The sequence below is a fragment of the Lolium perenne genome, chromosome 7 (assembly GCF_019359855.2).
Source record: "Lolium perenne isolate Kyuss_39 chromosome 7, Kyuss_2.0, whole genome shotgun sequence".
NCBI classification, from domain to species: Eukaryota; Viridiplantae; Streptophyta; class Magnoliopsida; order Poales; family Poaceae; genus Lolium; species Lolium perenne.
Genome location: NC_067250.2, coordinates 137,683,230 through 137,701,949, shown reverse-complemented (window position 1 = coordinate 137,701,949; position 18,720 = coordinate 137,683,230).

Below are 18,720 nucleotides of genomic sequence, written 5' to 3'. Positions count from 1 at the left end.
ATCTAGTTTACATTTGTAAAGATATAACACCTTGGCCTTCCGGTGCTTTATCATGTTTTGCTCACGGGAGAGGTTTTAGTCAACGGATCTGACATGCTCAGAACCGTATGTATTTTGTAATTCATTTGCGTCTCAACGCATCACTCATTTCCAAATGAGTCGGCATTAAATATGTTTGGTCTTCTGGTGGAACCTTAATTCCGCGGTCTGAACTATGTCACTAATATTGTCGCACACAATATAGCTTCAAAGTTCTGATTCTGTCGGAACTACACCAAGTTCTAAAAGAACCTCTTGACTTAGCATCCTTTGTCATTGTCAAAACAATGACATACTCTGCCTTCTTTTGTAGAATCCATCACAATATTTAGAACTCTTCTAAATCTAGCATAGACAACTTCTAGCTCATTGTGCTACCTTTTAAACAACACTTAGTCTAATTTGAAATTGAAATTTTATTTTCATATGTGACAAAACAAATATCGGTGCAACACTTTACAGCGATTTGTTTGTCATTTCTTCATACAAAAACTATATATATATATTCTTGGTTCTTCTTAAGTACTCAAGAATATTCTTACTGTTTTTCAATGATCATCACATGAATCATTCTGGTATATGCTCCTAACCTTTTAGAGCACAAGATATCTGATTATGTACATATTATTCATGATCTAAAATCACTCATGTGTTTTTACTCATCGAGTGTCAGATACACTCAAGTCTTGTTAAACCTTCACATGACAAGAACATTTTCTTAATATTTTTATATTGAACTACTTCAATATCCATTCTATGTACTTTGACTTAAACTTATTATGTGTTTCAATCTATCTTCATAGATCTTGACACTAAATTTGTTTCAGTCCATATCCTTTCATTGAAGTTAATTTCTCAATGAAACCTTTTTAATCAAGTATATAATTACATCATTTATAACCAACTATATGTCATCTACATAAAGTATTATAAATATGTCTCAGCGCTCCCACTTAATTTCTTGCAAATGCAAGCCTCTTCATCGTTTCTGATGAAATCAAAAACTCTTTGACTATTTCATCTGGTGAAGATTCCAACTCCGTGATACTCACTTCATCCAATTGAAGTTTGTATACCTATCTAGTATTCCACGGACTAGCAAAACAATTGGTTGTATCTTGCATACACCTTTAATACACACGTCTGATAAGTAATGTATTTTGCCATCCTACTAGCATATCTCATAAAAGAAATATGTAGTGATTACTAGAATAATCCACATAGACTATAAGCATTGCTACGGAAGATCTAATCTTATCGTAGTCAACTCTTTGAACTTTGTCGTAAACAACTTTTCGACAAGTCGAGCTTCTTCAAGGATATTTCATCCAAGTCCATCAATTTTATAGATCTATTTACTTTCAAAAAGTATTTATCTATCTTGGATTTCATGGCGTATAGCCATTTTAACGGAGTCAGGGCCCATCATAACTTCTTTGTTTGTAGTTGGTTTATCATTGTTCAAAAACAATCCTTTGTCCACAAATCATTTATTTGATCACAAAGTAAACCATACCTACAAGGTTCAATATGTACTTCGATCTCCATGGCTAAAACACTTTGTAGTCATGGGAGCCATGATCGTCGTGGCCGCTTCCGGAACCAATTCCGATGCTGCGCTACTCTGATCATTATGCTCAGGTTCATAAACTTTATCAAGTTCTATTGTCCTCCCACTCACAAATTTCGCTAGAAACAATTTTCTGGAAATAAGAAACATTGACAAACACTTTTGTTTTTGTCTCCATAGTGGGAAGAATTCCCAATCAATTCTCTGGGATAACCAACAAAGACATTCATCCGATTTTGGTTGTAAACTTCTTTACTTATGCTATGCATACCAAAAATTTAAGAAAGGACTATTAGGGTTCATACCCATGCCATAACTCGTATGGTGTCATTTCAACGGATCATGATGATGCTCTATTAAGTGTAAAAGCGGTAGTCACTAAAGCATAATCCACAAAAAATATAATGGCGTCAATATTTTATCTCATCATTGATCCAACAAGGTTTGGATACATCTCTCGGATACTATATCATTATTATGATTCTCCAAGAAATGTGAGTTGTAGAACAATTTCGTGACTCTCTTAGATGTTCGCTAAAACTCGTAATTCAAATATTTTCCCAATGATCCAATCATAGATATTTGATTTTTCTATTACGATGATTTCCACTTCATGCTGAAATTTATTTGAATCCATTCAAATGTTTCAAACTTCTTCCTTATCGAATATATCCACATATATATACTCAATTTATTGTTGGATGTTTTCATGAAGTAGAAGAATCTCCCGCACACAACTATGCTCAGTGAACCACATATATCATCATGTATGTTTTCACTAAGTTAGTTGCCCGTTCAACTCTTGGCCTATGAACGGTATTTTAATCATTCTCTTTAGAAAAGATTTGCAAGCGCCAAATGATTCAAAAATCAAATGACTCCAAAAATCCATTTGCATGGAGTTCCTTCATGCGTTCCTTTCTAACATGACCTAAATGGCGGTTCCACAAATAAGTGGAATTCAAATCATTTGCCTTATGGCATTTTAGCGTCAGTGTTATGTATGTGTGTTTCACCATTTATAATAACTTTATCCATCGTATATGGAGTAATGTCATAATTTGAACAACTCATTGTTTTCATTTGACCAGAGCAAAATAATAATTATTTAGTTCTTTATTATAAATTCTAAGGGCTAGATAGAATGCTAACGACGAACATAATAACACTTTATTTTTGTTCCAGTCGTGCATTCCTATCATATTCCTTGTCAGTCACTTAGGCCATTGTATTCTTGTATTGCGTTGTTTTGTATGACACTTCATACCAACCAATATGGTACAAATACCCAAGAATTTCATTGTGTGACCTAACTAGGAATATAACCATAACATGTATATCATTTATATACACCTGAGCTAGACATTCTAGTCTTTTCTTTCTTTCTGCCAATAATCTTTTGTAGTTTCTCTTTTAGCTTTCCTCATTATTCAGAAAAAAAACACATCAACTTCAATAACTTCTCGGTTTGTTGGTCAAATACCAATAACCTTGAGGTTCTTACTTTGAAGTTGATCATCATATGACAAGTGTTCCGGATTTCACTATTAGTAACCTTGTAATATGATGAACAATTTCACTCATAATTTTATCCATTGTATCATGATGACTTTCTGAGACCATGTCTGTACATGCTAGGCTCATAAAGTTTTAACCTTAGTATTCGCATGTGCAAATCTGTCTTGCACCCGTTGTATGCACACGTAGAATCTATAACACCCGATCATCACGTGATGCTTCGATACGACGAGTCTTAGCAACGGTGCATACTAAGGATGATAACTTCATGGATATGCGAATATTGTTAGTGCCCCAATAGTTGGAGGATTGGGACGCCTTGCTTCTTCAACCTTCCTACATTCCCATAAAACTTATGAGTTTATGTAGTCTCACCAAATTATATTCTATCATCTTGCAATAAGGTCTTAGATATCACATATATCTCATACCTTGATTATTTCTGAAAACTAAATTTTCAGCTCCTTACTTTTCAAACAGATTTGAACTTTAAGTTTCACGGAGATAAGATAACTTTAGGTACTAATTGAAACCATAGCTCTCTGAATCAACAAAGTGAAGTTTACTAAAAGTTTGCAATAGGACTTAATCATTTCTTGATTCATTAACAATACGGTACCAGTCCGTAAAGTTACTTGTCAGATTTAACAGTATTTTTATCTCAATTACAAGACTAGTGCATGGTAGAAAACGGATGCCAATTCTACAAATTAATTCAAAATACTACTCAGTATGTTTATGATAATTAGTTCATGTTTTAATCTAATTACTAATGAACTCCCACTTAATACAACATCCCTCATAGTTGTTAAGTGGTACACGATCCAAATCCACTACACCAAAACCGATCATCACGTGAGATGATGTAGCTTCAATGGTGAACATCAACATGTTGATCATATCATCCATATGACTCGTGTTCAACCTTTCGGTTTCCGTTGTCCCGAGGCCATGTCTGTACATGCTAGGCTCGTCAAGCAAACCCAAGTATTCCGCGTGTGCAACATGGCTTACACTCGTTGTATATGAACGTTGAATCTATCACATCCGATCATCACGAGATGCTTTGAAACGACGAACTTTGGCAACGGTGCATACGAGGGGAGAACACTTTATTATCTTGATATTAATGTGAGGGATCATCTTATAATGCTACCGTCGCGTTCTAAGCAAAATAAGATGCATAAAGGATTAACATCACATGCAATTCATATGTGATATGATATGGCCCTTTTGTCTTTGCGCCTTTGATCTTCATCTCCAAAGCACGGACATGATCTCCATCATCAACGGGCATGATCTCCATCATCGTCGGCGTAGCGTCAAGGTCCATGGCGCCGTCTTCATGGTTGTTCACCTCATGTAGCAACTATTACAACTACTTTGAAATACTACTCAACATGAAAATTAAAGACAACCATAAGGCTCCTGCCGGTTGCCACAATACAATAATGATCATCTCATACATATTCATCATCACATTATGGCCATATCACATCACCAAACCCTGCAAAAACAAGTTAGACGTCTCTAATTTGGTTTGCATATTTTACGTGGTTTAGGGTTTTCGGGAGAGACCTAATCTACCTAAGAACATGAACCACAACGGTGATACTAATGTTATCAATAGAAGAGTAAATTGAATCTTCACTATAGTAGGAGAGACAGACACCCGCAAAGCCTCTTATGCAATACAAGTTGCATGTCGAACGAGGAACAAGTCTCATGAACGCGGTCATGTAAAGTTAGTCCGAGCCGCTTCATCCCACTATGCCACAAAGATGCAAAGTACTCAAACTAAAGAAAACAAGAGCATCAACGCCCACCAAACCATTGTGTTCTACTCGTGCAACCATCTATGCATAGACACGGCTCTGATACCACTGTAGGGATTCGTTGCATAGAAAACAAAAAAATTCCTACCGCGAACACGCAATCCAAGCCAAGATGCAATCTAGAAGATGGTAGCAACGAGGGGATGATCGAGACTCACCCTTGAAGAGATTCCAAAGCCTACAAGATGAGGCTCTTGTTGCTGCGGTAGACGTTCACTTGCCGCTTGCAAAAGCGCGTAGAAGATCTTGATCACGGCGCCACGAACGGGCAGCACCTCCGTACTCGGTCACTCGTTCGGTTGTTGATGAAGACGTCCTTCTACCCGTTCCAGCGGGCAGCGGAAGTAGTAGATCCTCCTCGGAATCCCGGCAGCACGACGGCGTGGTGGCGGTGTCGATGGAGATCTCCGGCGGAGCTTCGCTAAGCATATGCGGGAGAAGTAGTGGAGGAGGGGTGCTAGGGTTTGGGGAGAGGGGGTGCCATGGGCGCCGGCCTCAAGGGGGCAGGGGTGGTGCGGCCAAGCCATGGGCTGCCCCCTCCCTCTCCTCCTCATTATATAGGTGGAACCCCAAGGGTTTGCCCAAAGTCTTCGAATAAGACCCCAACAGAAAAACTGCCTTATGGACGAAACCTAGAGGGACAGGGACTCTCCCCTTCCCCCTTTTCTTGGCCGGCCAAGGAGGTGGAGTCCACCATGGACTCCACCCTCCCACTTGGTTGGCTGGTTAGGGTTTGTGGAGTCCCTCCGGGACTCCTCCTTCCATAGTAATTTATTTCCAGATAATTCTAGAAACCACCTTCCATAAATTCACCGGATCATTTTCAAACTTGGAAAGTGACTTCCTATATATGAATCTTATTCTCCGGACCATTCCGGAACTCCTCGTGATGTCCTGGATCCCATCCGAGACTCCGAACAAAACTTGGAACTCCATTCCATATTCCATATATACTTAAACGACATCAAACCTTAAATGTGTCACCCTACGGTTCGCGAACTATGTAGACATGGTTGAGACTTCTCTCCGACCAATAACCAATAGCGGGATCTGGAGATCCATAATGGCTCCCACATATTCAACGATGACTTTAGTGATCGAATGAACCATTCACATACGATACCAATTCCCTTTGTCACGCGATATTTTACTTGTCCGAGGTTTGATCATCGGTATCACTCTATACCTTGTTCAACCTCGTCTCCTGACAAGTACTCTTTACTCGTACCGTGGTATGTGGTCTCTTTATGAACTTATTCATATGCTTGCAAGACATTAGACGACATTCCACCGAGAGGGCCCAGAGTATATCTATCCGTCATCGGGATGGACAAATCCCATTGTTGATCCATATGCCTCAACTCATACTTTCCGGATACTTAATCCCACCTTTATAACCACCCATTTACGCAGTGGCGTTTGATGTAATCAAAGTACCTTTCCGGTATAAGTGATTTACATGATCTCATGGTCATAAGGACTAGGTAACTATGTATCGAAAGCTTATAGCAAATAACTTAATGACGTGATCTTATGCTACGCTTAATTGGGTGTGTCCATTACATCATTCATATAATGACATAACCTTGTTATTAATAACATCCAATGTTCATGATCACGAAACCATGATCATCTATTAATCAACAAGCTAGTTATACAAGAGGCTTACTAGGGACTCCTTGTTGTTCACATAACACACATGTATCAATGTTTCGGTTAATACAATTATAGCATGGTATGTAAACATTATCATAAACTCAAAGATATTATAATAACCATTTTATTATTTCCTCTTGGGCATATCTCCAACAAAAACGGCGTTCCTTAATGGAGACATTGAGGAAGAGTTGTATATGGTACAACCCAAAGGTTTTGTCGATCCTAAAAATGCTGACAAAGTATGCAAACTTCAGCGTTCAATCTATGGACTGAAGCAAGCATCAAGAAGTTGGAACCGACGCTTTGATAAGGTGATCAAAGACTTCGGGTTTATACAGTGTCATGGAGAGGCCTGTATTTACAAGAAAGTGAGTGGGAGCTCTGTAGCATTCCTGATATTATATGTAGATGACATATTATTGATTGGGAATGATATAGAACTATTAAGCAGTGTAAAAGGTTATTTGAATAATAGTTTTTCAATGAAAGACCTTGGTGAAGCATCGTATATATTAGGCATCAAGATTTATAGAGATAGATCAAGACGCCTAATAGGGCTATCACAGAGTACATACCTGGACAAGATTCTAAAGAAGTTTAGAATGGACGAAAGCAAGAAAGGGTTCTTACTTATGTTACCAGGCAAGGTCTTGAGTAAGACTCAAGGACCGGCTACGGCAGAAGAAAGAGAAAGGATGAGTAATATCCCCTATGCCTCGGCAGTAGGATCTATCATGTATGCCATGCTATGTACTAGACCAGATATAGCGCATGCTGTTAGTTTGACTAGCAGATATCAAAGTGATCCAGGAATGGAACACTAGACAGCGGTCAAGAATATCCTGAAGTACTTGAGAAGAACTAAGGATATGTTTCTTTGTTATGGAGGTGACCAAGAGCTCGTTGTAAGCGGTTACACCGATGCAAGTTGGAACACTGATCCTGATGACTCTAAGTCACAGTCTGGGTACGTGTTTATATTGAATGGTGCTGCGATGGTGGGCAAGCTCGAAGCGGTGCACGGTGGCGAAGTCTTCAACGAATCGTAGTACATAGCGGCTTCAGAGGCTTCATCAGAAGCGGTATGGATGAAGAGGTTCATTGTAGAGCTCGGTGTGGTTCCTAGTGCATTGGACCCATTAATCATATACTGTGATAACATGGGTGCCATCGCCAATGCACAAGAGCCAAGGTCACACAAGAGGCTGAAGCATATCAAGCTGCGTTACCACTCGATTCGCGAATACATCGAAGATGGAGAAGTAAAGATTTGCAAAGTACACACTAATCTGAATGTAGCAGATCCGTTGACTAAAGCTCTCCCTAGGGCAAAGCATGACCAACACCAGAATGCCATGGGTGTTAGGTATATTACAATGTAATCTAGATTATTGACTCTAGTGCAAGTGGGAGACTGAAGGAGATATGCCCAAGAGGCAATAATAAAAGTGGTTATTATATATCTTTATGTTTATGATAAATGTTTATATGTCATGCTATAATTGTATTAACCGAAACATTAGTACATGTGTGATATGTAAACAACAAAGAGTCCCTAGTATGCCTCTTAACTAGCTTGTTGATTAATGGATGATTAGTTTCATAATCATGAACATTGGATGTTATTAATAACAAGGTTATATCATTGTATGAATGATGTAATGGACACACCCAATTAAGCGTAGCATAAGATCACGTCATTAAGTTATTTGCTATAAGCTTTCGATACATAGTTACCTAGTCCTTATGACCATGAGATCATGTAAATCACTTATACCGGAAAGGTACTTTGATTACACCAAACGCCACTGCGTAAATGGGTGGTTATAAAGGTGGGATTAAGTATCCGGAAAGTATGAGTTGAGGCATATGGATCAACAGTGGGATTTGTTCATCCCGATGACGGATAGATATACTCTGGGCCCTCTCGGTGGAATGTCATCTAATGTCTTGCAAGCATATGAATGAGTTCATAAGAGACCACATACCATGGTACGAGTAAAGAGTACTTGTCAGGAGACGAGGTTGAACAAGGTATGAAGTGATACCGATGATCATACGTCGGACAAGTAAAATATCGCGTGACAAAGGGAATTGGTATCATATGTGAATGGTTCATTCGATCACTAAAGTCATCATTGAATATGTGGGAGCCATTATGGATCTCCAGATCCCGCTATTGGTTATTGGTCGGAGTGAGTACTCAACCATGTCCGCATAGTTCGCGAACCGTAGGGTGACACACTTAAAGTTTGATGTTGAAATGGTAGAACTTGAATATGGAATGGAGTTCGAATATTTTTTCGGAGTCCCGGATGAGATCCCGGACATCACGAGGAGTTCCGGAATGGTCCGGAGAATAAGATTTATATATAGGAAGTCATTTTATGAGATTTAAAATGATCCGGAAGGTTCTATGGAAGGTTCTAGAAGGTTCTAGAAAAGTCCAAAAGAAACCACTATGGAAGGCGGAGTCCCAAAGGGACTCCACCTCCATGGCCGGCCAACCCTAGAGGGGGAGGAGTCCCAAGTGGACTCCCCCTATGGGGGCCGGCCACCCCCCCACATGGAAGGGGGGAATCCCACCCCAAGTGGGATTCCCACCTTGGGTAGGTTTCCCTATCACATGGAAGGTTTTGGGTTCGGGTCTTATTCGGAGACTTGTAGTCCAACACTTGGGGCTTCCACCTATATAATGAGGGACAAGGGGAGGGGGGCGGCCACCCCAACAACCACCAAGGTGGCCGCACCCCCTAGATGGTCGGCGCCCCCTCTCCCCAAACCCTAGCTGCCCCGCTCCTCCACTTCCCGCACGCTTAGTGAAGCTCCGCCGGATTTCTCCACCACCACCGACACCACGCCGTCGTGCTGTCGGATTCAAGAGGAGTGATGTCTACGGGAGCTTCTATTCTTGTAGACAGTGTTGGGCCTCCAAGAGCAGAGGTTTGTAGAACAGCAGCAAGTTTCCCTTAAGTGGATCACCCAAGGTTTATCGAACTCAGGGAGGAAGAGGTCAAAGATATCCCTCTCATGCAACCCTGCAACCACAAAGCAAGAAGTCTCTTGTGTCCCCAACACACCTAATAGGTGCACTAGTTCGGCGAAGAGATAGTGAAATACAAGTGGTATGAAATAGTATGAGCAGTAGTAACGGTGCCAGAAAAGTGCTTTGCTGTCCAGGACTGGCGTGTGGTTGATGGTGGTAATATTGCGGACAGTAGAGATGCAGTAAAACAGTAAACAAGCAGCGATAACAGTATTGGAAACAAGGCCTAGGGATTATACTTTCACTAGTGGACACTCTCAACATTGATCACATAACAGAATAGATAGATGCTAGACTCTACACCCTCTTGTTGGATGATGAACACCACTAACTGTGTAGGATTACACGAACCCTCAATGCCGGAGTTAACAAGCTCCACAATATTCGATGTTCATATTTAAATAACCTTAGAGTGCATGACAGATCAACACAACTAAACCAAGTACTAACATAGCATGCACACTGTCACCTTCACGCTATGAAAGGAGGCATAGATCACATCAATACCATCATAGCAATAGTTAACTTCATAATCTACAAGAGATCACAATCATAGCCTACGCCAAGTACTACACGATGCACACACACTGTCACCATTACACCGTGCAGGAGGAATAAACTACTTTAATAACATCACTAGAGTAGCACACAGATATATTGTGATACAAAACACATTGTAATCATAAAGGGATATAAATAAGCACTTCACTATGCCATTCATAACAGTGAATAAGTATTCTGTGAAATATAGCCTAAGAGACCCACACGGTGCACACACTGTCACCTTTACACACGTGGGACAAGGAGTCTCCGGAGATCACATAAGTAAAATCCACTTGACTAGCATAATGACATCTAGATTACAAGCATCATCATATGAATCTCAATCATGTAAGGCAGCTCATGAGATTATTGTATTGAAGTACATAGGGAGAGAGATTAACCACATAGCTACCGGTACAGCCCCGAGCCTCGATGGAGAACTACTCCCTCCTCATGGGAGACAGCAGCGGTGATGAAGATGGTGGTGGTGTCGATGGAGAAGCCTTCCGGGGGCACTTCCCCGTCCCGGCGGCGTGCCGGAACAGAGAGTCCTGTCCCCCAGATCTTGGCTTCGCGATGGCGGCGGCTCTAGAAGGTTTCTCGTACCGTGGCTTTTTTCGTATCGTGGCTCTCGGTCGAGGGGCTTCTTATAGGCGAAGAGGCGGAGTCGGAGGGTCAACGAGGCGATGACACCACAGGGGGGCGCGGGCCACCCCTGGGCCGCGCCGGCCTATCACCTGGGGGGCCTGTGTCCCCTCTCTGGCGGCTCTCGGGTGTTCTGGATGCTTCCGGGGATTCTAAGATGCTGGGCGTTGATTTCGTCCGATTCCGAGAATATTTCCTTACTAGGATTTCTGAAACCAAAAACAGCAGAAAACAGCAACTGGCCCTTCGGCATCTTGTCAATAGGTTAGTTCCGGAAAACGCATAAAAACGACATAAAGTATGCATATAACATGTAGATATCATCAATAATGTGGCATGGAACATAAGAAATTATCGATACGTCGGAGACGTATCAAGGAGCTACTACTTCCGCTGCCCGCTGGAATGGGGAGGTGGACGTCGTCTTCATCAACAACCGAACGTGCGACCAAGTACGGAGGTGCTGCCCGTTCGTGGCGCCGTGATCAAGATCTTCTACGCGCTTTTGCAAGCGGCAAGTGAACGTCTACCGCAGCAACAAGAGCCTCATCTTGTAGGCTTTGGAATCTCTTCAAGGGTGAGACTCGATAACCCCCTCGTTGCTACCGTCTTCTAGATTGCATCTTGGCTTGGATTGCGTGTTCGCGGTAGGAAATTTTTTGTTTTCTATGCAACGTTATCCTACACCACAATGGCCTCTACCTCGTCACGTGTATATGGACTCCGATGCTACAAGTGCAAGCAACAAGGCCACCCTCCATGGGAATGTCCCAATCTCCTATGTGAGGTGTGCAAGGCCAAGGGTCACGTGGCATGGCAATGCACAACGCAAAGCGCCAAGACGCTCTACTTCAACGAGCTAAATGCACAAGTCCCCAAGATGCCTATAGCGCCCACACTTCAAGATGAAGATCTACAAGGTCAACTCAAGGATGATGTGGATCCGAGCCTAGCTCCCTACTACACCACGACGCCACCGCTTGAGGACTGATACGTCTCCGACGTATCGATAATTTCTTATGTTCCATGCCACATTATTGATGATATCTACATGTTTTATACATACTTTATGTCATATTTATGCATTTTCTGGAACTAACCTATTAACGAGATGCCGAAGAGCCAGTTGTTGTTTTCTGCTGTTTTTGGTTTCAGAAATCCTAGTAAGGAAATATTCTCGGAATTGGACGAAATCAACGCCCAGGGGCCTATTTTGCCACGAAGCTTCCAGAAGACCGAAGAGGAGACGAAGTGGGGCCACGAGGTGGCCAGACACCAGGGCGGCGCGGCCCAAGCCCTGGCCGCGCCGGCCTGTCGTCTGGGCCCCTCGTGACGCCCCCTGACCTGCCCTTCCGCCTACATATAGCCTTCGTCGCGAAACCCCCAGTACCGAGAGCCACGATACGAAAAACCTTCCAGAGACGCCGCCGCCGCCAATCCCATCTCGGGGGATTCAGGAGATCGCCTCCGGCACCCTGCCGGAGAGGGGATTCATCTCCCGGAGGACTCTACACCGCCATGGTCGCCTCCGGAGTGATGAGTGAGTAGTTCACCCCTGGACTATGGGTCCATAGCAGTAGCTAGATGGTTGTCTTCTCCTAATTGTGCTTCATTGTCGGGTCTTGTGAGCTGCCTAACATGATCAAGATCATCTATCTGTAATGCTATATGTTGTGTTTGTTGGGATCCGATGGATAGAGAATACTATGTTATGTTGATTATCAATTTATATCTATGTGTTGTTTATGATCTTGCATGCTCTCCGTTATTAGTAGAGGCTCTGGCCAAGTTTTTACTCTTAACTCCAAGAGGGGGTATTTATGCTTGATAGTGGGTTCATGTCTCCGTGAATCTGGGGGAGTGACAGAAACCTCTAAGGTTATGGATGTGCTGTTGCCACTAGGGATAAAACATTGATGCTATGTCCGAGGATGTAGTTATTGATTACATTACGCACCATACTTAATGCAATTGTCTGTTGTTTGCAACTTAATACTGGAAGGGGTTCGGATGATAACACGAAGGTGGACTTTTTAGGCATAGATGCATGCTGGATAGCGGTCTATGTACTTTGTCGTAATGCCCAGTTAAATCTCACAATACTCATCATATCATGTATGTGCATGGTCATGCCCTCTCTATTTGTCAATTGCCCAACTGTAATTTGTTCACCCAACATGCTATTTATCTTATGGGAGAGACACCACTAGTGAACTGTGGACCCCGGTCCATTCTTTTAATCGAATACAATCTCTTGCCAATACTTGTTCTACTGTTTTCTGCAAACAATCATCATCCACACTATACATCTAATCCTTTGTTATAGCAAGCCGGTGAGATTGACAACCTCACTGTTTCGTTGGGGCAAAGTACTTTGGTTGTGTTGTGCAGGTTCCACGTCGGCGCCGGAATCCCTGGTGTTGCGCCGCACTACATCTCGCCGTCATCAACCTTCAACGTGCTTCTTGGCTCCTACTGGTTCGATAAACCTTGGTTTCATACTGAGGGAAAACTTGCCGCTGTACGCATCACACCTTCCTCTTGGGGTTCCCAACGGTCGCGTGCTGTACGCGTATCAAGACTGTTTTCTGGCGCCGTTGCCGGGGACGTGAAGAAAAGTTACACCACAGAAATCTATAACTCCCACGTCAACTTTGCGCCAGCAAGGACGACTTGGGAGGCGATGGAGTTGAGCATGGTGAGCATGGGATTATCCCTTCACCTAAGGAGGCGCATGGAGTTGAGATGGTTGAGCATGGGAACTTCCCTTCAACCAAGGAGGCGCATGGAGATGGGAAAGTCGAGCCTACTCATATATGCTTGATTGATGAGTTGGTACCAATCCCATGTGAGCATGAGAGCCACTTAGCCCACTTGAGTGAGAGTGATAGTGAGTTGAGTGACTTCCACCCCATATGTGAGTTTGAGTGCTTCCGTTTGGAGGACATGAGTGATACACTAAGTGAGTTGAGAGAGGTAGATGATAGGTCCATGGAGGACACCGCATTTGCTAACACATTAACCTCTCCCTCGTTTGTGTCTTCTTATGTTGCACTAGGTACCACGGAGGACAAGTTCCCGCTCATGGAGATGATGTACATGGTGCATGAAGATGATGATATCTCACCATGCTTGCTTCAAGACGGACATGTCGACCACATGGATCCTCCTACCTCCACAACACCTACCTCAAATGAGTCGGCCTACAAAGGTAACAACATAGGTGTTGATGATGCCATGATCCCACTAGTGGACATGATGACTTATGAGTACATGCATGATCTTGATGATACATTTGCCACGTCACATGCTACTTTCATATTCCCATGCGATGCTTTGCTTGATAACATGGTTGATCATGTGGAATTGATTGCGTGTGATACCATGACCATGCCATGCTACGAGAGTTTCACTTTTTCCCCGCTTGCTTGCCATAATGATCATGCTTGTGTTGTGACACCCTTGATGAACACTTGCTCTTTACATAGGGTTGTCGACAACAATGATAACATTAGCTTCCGCATGCTTTGCCCAAAATGTTTACACCATTCCATGATCCTTGCATCCAAGATTGTGAACAATTGCTCTTTCTTATGCTTGGTATGCAAGAATGCTTATTTCATTGTCCACGAGATGGCCCCCATAGCCTTCTCACTTGTTGATGATCATGAGTTACCACATGCCATGAATGCACCTTCTTGCCATATGCACCATCGCCATGCATTTCATACTATCTTGATTGACACTAATGGTGATGTGCACAAGACATGGAACATCATGATGGATGATGTGTTCCTCTACCATGCACACACGCTTTTTGTTTTCTCTTTTGTGTGTATAGGTACCCTCATGACAACTTCCACCGCTACGGAGCATGAGCTCATGAAACGCGCAATTGAGAGCTACCCCAACACGGAAGAGATACATGCTCCAACCCATGGGAGTCACGCCAAAGGGTATGTTCCCAAACGCCTTCGCCCTCGTGTGTTTCCGGCTTGTCTCGTCGAGCTTTCGGTTTGGTCCCATCCCTCGTCACCTCTTTTGCTTCTTATGCAACATATCTTGACACATCTTGTTGGCACAATGATTGTTGTATGTCTTGATGTTATCATCATACACTCCGGGAATCTCAAGGACCATGTCATACATGTGAGAGACACCTTACGCATCTTGTGCCACATGTCACTCATAAAGTTTCTCTTCTTTGGATTTCTCATTTCATCTTTGGCATTTGACATGGATTCTTTGACAATTGAGGATACCCATACTTGGCTCATGCCAACCATACTTTCCCAAGCTAGAAGTTTCCATCCCTTTGCCATTGCACATAACAATTTTGCCCAAAATTTTGCCGCCGATACTTGCCTTTTGATTGTTCCATTTGTGTGGGACAATACTACACATCACATTTTTGACACGTTACAAACCAAACTTTTACATGCACAAACTTTTGCCCCACCAAATTTTGGATACATCGACACTCTTTTGGTTCCCATTTTTGCCAAATGCCTCTTGGAGAAACGACTTGATGCTTCGTATTTGCTTGAGAGCCTCTTGTTCGCCGATCACCAAATTGGCATCCACAAGCTTTCCATTTGCAAGTTGTTTTTCCCCAAGTTCTTCTTCGACCGCGACTTTGTCCATCCATTACTACATGGGAGAACCGTCATGGCCTACATCATCGTTGAGGAGGAACAAGAGTCGAGGACGACTCTTCCCCAAGGGGGGGGGGGGAGATGATGCGGGGTGGCTTTCGGACACCTCCACCTCAAGACCGTCAAGTACAGCCCCGCCTATCGTCGACACTACACCATGGCCACGGAATCCCCCAAGTGGACCGACAACCCGAACCCAAGCCATACACGTCAAGGTGAACTCTATCCTCTCTACCATCGATCTCGGTACCCACTTGAATGGTATACTACCTCATGCAAGTGTGTTATGTGCCATTAGGTATAAGTCTAATCAAGGACATGAGGAGGAGGAGGACACACCATTGAAGAAAGAAGGAAGAGAAGGAAGAAGAAGGAAAGAAGAGAAGAGGAGAAGAAGAGAAGAAGAGAAGAGAGAAAGAGAGAAGGGGGGCGGAGCCTCCACCCAAGGTGAGGCCGGAGCCTCCACCCATGGGGGGCCGGAGCCTCCAGGCTCCTTCTTGGCCGCGCGGGAATGATGGGGAGACCAGTACCTCCGGGTGGAGGCTCCACCCGAGGTACCCCCGGTACCTCGGGTGGAGCCTCCGGCCGAGGTACCGCTCGCGCGCCCGAGCTCTCAGTACACTTTGGCTCAATTTGGTGCACTTTCCGGTACCTCGACCGGTACCTCCGCCCGTGGTACCGCTCGCACCCAGATGAGCTCCAATTTGAACCGTTGATCGTCATCGTGCGGCTGTAACTTATTTAGCTCTTTCCCCAAACTACCCTTGGACGAATCTGAACCTATATGTATCTCTTTCCCCTCCCCAAATTAGGGTTAGACAAGATTTGGCTTAGAATAGATTTTGAGCTTTGTCTCCCTAGGGTATCATCCCTCTGTAATCAAGGCAACCCTTGTTGTTGATTGGATTTGTGAGTGAGATTCTAGTGTGTGCACTCTCTCTCCCTCACCGACCTCCGTCTCCAACACCGGTCTCTCACCTCGGAATTCTACCGCGGTCTCTTTCGTGGGTGATTCTATTGGCGTGGTCCATCGAGCCACGGGAGTAAGTATCGATTGTATCGGGTTGGTGTGCGTGCGTGTGTCCTCGTGTTCTTCGCGTTCATCGTATTCTTCATTTCCCCTCTTTTCCCCTTTCGATTCCGGGTCAATTCGCGAGATCGGGCCACAAACGGGGTCTTAGACCTCATCACGTCCTCTACATACATGATCGCAAAAGCGAGTGGTTTCGGTGACCTGCTCTTTCGTTCATCATTGCACGCAAACGGGCAGGATGGAGTAGGCTACGGTGGCAGTGCAAACTGGAGGTGGCAAAACCCTAATTCATGTGTAAAATATGTTTCGACGGTAACCGAGCAAGAGATTATATAGGCTCGTCACACATTTTGAGTCAGTTATTAACTGTGACACGCCCGCCAGAAACTTTGTAATGTTCAGCTCGAGGCTCACGCGATGTGACACGAGCGAGTAGGAGGAGGGGGCACTCCTCTTCTCACTCACTTATATTATAGGTGGTATAAGGTGGAGTAACTTCCTCGCAACTTTCTAGTGGGACTGAACTTTACACGTTCATCTTTGCCACTTCCTTGTGAGTTGCTAACAACATAGGCTCAAACTCAGATGTGGGTTGTAAGATTTAGTCAAAATTTGAAATACTACATGGACCAAAGAAAATGGTCATTATTTCAACAGCAGTTTAGGCAGAACACATCGCAATGTGTCATGAGCTGCAGTGCACACAAAAAATTTGGTCGTGGCCTTTTTTTGGGAGTGATGTTTTGGCACATGGGATGCTCCCTTTATTTTGAAGTACATGTTAGACACATTTTGAAATGTCAAAAAAATTGAAACAAAAATTTCGAACGTACATCTTCATGTGCTACGCGCTCATAAAGTTTTTTCATGAAAAATCGACTTCGTGTGACGTGTGTAAAAAAGAAAAAATTGGATGCTAAAACAAAGGTTTATCACAAGATAAATTTTCTCTTTTTCACATAGACTATAAAAAAAAATCGTGAAACTTGACGAACACACATATATTATGAAGATGTACATGTAAATATTTTTGTAATTTTTTTAACACTTCAAAATATGTTTTTGTGGTAGAGGGATCATACGCATCCGGGAGCCGAATTGAGTTTCTGCCTTTTTTCCAAGTTTGAGGACGAAAGCTTCAGATAGTAGTTGTATAGCAAACTGGCCATCCCTGTATATTTTTAGATGCATCTGTCATCGGTTGGTAGAAGTCTAATAGCCAAGACTTTTGCGTGCATATATTAGTGCCAAGACTTCCAATACCATATCATTTTCAATCGGTGCCAAGAAATCTGATTATACAGGTTTATAAGGTAAAAAAATGTCTGATGTTAGTTTTGAGAAAACAAAATCCTCTCAAATCTATTTATCAACGATGGCCAAAAAGGATGTGGCTCTATGAATTATGGACATCGTCTAGCTGGTAAATGTTCTAAACCAGGGGAGGACAATTTTGGACAGATTGCATCTCAAGATGACAGAAAAGGGAGAACCTTACATGTTCTTGTCAAAATGTTACAGGAATCAACTGCATTGTGCATGTTATTGTCAAAGAAACAGCGATCTCTTGCAAGTTGCATGTGGAATTGCAGATGCAGGTCGCACTAGCCGTTGCAGAGGTTGCCATCGCGAGCAGCATGGCATCCCTATCTATTGATTCCCCCTAGCGTGTCCCTTCTGCTGTGGCGCATCACGTTGATCTCCACTCTTCAGCAGAAAGGGATGGCATGTCCCCACCTGAGTAAATATGGAAACTAGCATTTTTTCCTTTAGGGAAAAATAGATGAAAACTGATGTGCAAAATGCAAACCAAGATTTGACAGCATTCCTACGGCATACTCAGATGTTGACTAGAGTTTAGTCTTGAATATAAATATATAATCGTGCAGACAGCAACCTTCATATACACAATAATGCATGTTCTTGGTGGCAGCCAACCAGCAACTTGAGGACAACTATTTCAGATAAATTTTACAGTTTACATATTCAAGTTGTATATTCTACTAGAAGAGAGTCGTTTCAGAGGACCCTTTCCAGGACAATGGACACTACCCAGCACATCTGAAAAATCGCAAGCATTATGCGGCCGGAATAAATGTAGAGATCTATTCAGAGCTCATCCTGAAAGATATTCAGAATTCATGCTGAGCTGCAGATAGTACAGAAGGTGTAGGAGA